Source organism: Sus scrofa, chromosome 9 (assembly GCF_054392235.1).
Source record: "Sus scrofa isolate SSC_HxYL_T2T_F1_AM1 chromosome 9, Sscrofa_HxYL_maternal_Yorkshire_Landrace_v2.0, whole genome shotgun sequence".
NCBI lineage: Eukaryota > Metazoa > Chordata > Mammalia > Artiodactyla > Suidae > Sus > Sus scrofa.
This window is the reverse complement of record NC_139391.1, coordinates 40,684,250-40,686,201: the sequence shown is the minus strand read 5'-3', so window position 1 is coordinate 40,686,201 and position 1,952 is coordinate 40,684,250.

The following is a 1,952-nucleotide window of genomic DNA, read 5'->3' as shown; positions in this document are numbered from 1 at the left end:
AGTGGGCTTTCCTTCATATGTTCTCTCATCTTCCAGCAGGTAGTCTGGATTTGCCTTCTCGTGATAACAAAGTTCCAAGAAAGCAAGTGGAAGCATGAAGGCCTCTTGATGTGTAGGCTCAGAATGACATACTATGGCTTCTGCTACATTCCAAGGGCCAAGACAAGTCAGCCAGCTCAGCCTAAAAAGGTCAGGAAGTAGCCTTCAGTTTTTCATAAGAGGGGCGACATAGTCATGATGCAAAGGCATAAACTCAGGAAATGCATAAATGGAGCCATTTTTGCAACCAATCTGCCACAAAGAGCAATCTCAAAAGTGCTGGAAAACCCCAGTGTCTCCCTAGTATCCTTGTCACAACTCATGTCTCTGGTGTCCTACAGGCCTTGTCATGAACGTGCATACCTGCTTCTGTGAACAGGAACAGATATCAAGCCCCTGAGACTTTCTTTAGCCTCCTTTGCAGGGAGTTTTGTTTTCCCACTTGTGTGGAGTGGAAGTCAGCCAAACCCAGAGTCATAAGTGCAAACTCCCATTAAATGATGCTGGTTAGCTGTACTGACCATAGTCATCATATTGATCACTGATATTGATAGATCTGCCCTGGTCAAGAGACAGATTCATTGGAACAGAGTGGTTGGCAGGTCGCCACATCCAGTGAGTGCCATGTGTGCTAATGTACCTTTAATAAACATTTAATACAGTGCTGGGTGCTTGGATGAGCTTGAGGTCACTGCTAATAAAAGTGTGGCCCAGAGAGCTCATATTTTTGGCACAAATGTGTCACCAGCCTTTGAAATAGTTCATGAGTCCCATTCTCACATTAAAAAAGTGAAAATCAGCTTTTTTTAGGTGACGATAAGAGTCTCTCTTCTTTGTATCTTCTGATACAATCTTTTGCATTTTCAAATTCTGCTCCCTTGGCAGTTCGTGTATTCCTGACCTTGCACTAGCAGAAAGATTGCCTTTTCTTCCTCAGTTGCTGTTCTAGAAATCCAAGAAGGACTATTGCAAACAATGTTCCAGTGAAGAAGGGAGCATAGCTATCTCTTTTGAGATACTGATTTCAGTTTTGTTGGGTATAAGCTCAGAAGTGCGATTACTGTATCATACAGTAGTTCTATTTTTAATTTTTTGAGAAATTATTATGCTGTTTCCATAGCAGCCCCACCATTTTACATTCCTAGAAACAATGCGTGAGGTTCCAATTTCTCCATATCCTTTTCAGCATTTTAGAAATAACATTCAATTTAATGGATGTGAGGTGATATCTCATGGTTTTGCTTGCACTTCCCTGACGATTAGTGATGTTGAACATCTTATCATGTACCTGATGGCCATCTATTTGTCTTCTTTGGAGAAATGCCTTTTCAAGATCTTTTTTTTTTTTTTTTTTGCTACACTCATAATATGTGGATGTTTCCAGGCAAGGGATCAAACCCACACCACGGAAGTGACCTGTAATGACAGTGCTAGATCCTTAACCCAGGGGGCCACAAGAGAACTCCTATTTTTAATAGGGGTATTTAGTGTTTTGTTATTGAGCTGTAGGAGTTCTTTATATGTTTTTACTATTAACCCCTTATCGGATTATTCACAACAGCCAAGACAAAGAAACAACCAAAAGGTCCATTGATGGCTAAATAGAGCAAGAAAATGTATATACATATTGGAATATTATTTAGTCTTAGGAAAGAAGGAAGTCCTGTCATATACAACAACATGAATGGACCTGGGTGCATTATGCTTAAGTAAAATAAGCCAATCACATATTTAAGGACAAATATGGTAAGATTCCATGTGTAAGAAGTATTTAAAACAAACTCATAGAACCAGAAATTAGAATGTTGGTGACCAGGGGTGCGGATGGGGCGCTGGGGAACTGGGGAGTTGTTCATGAGTATAAAGTTTCAGTTATGGGAGTTCCCATTGTGGCTCAGTGGTTAAAGAATCCA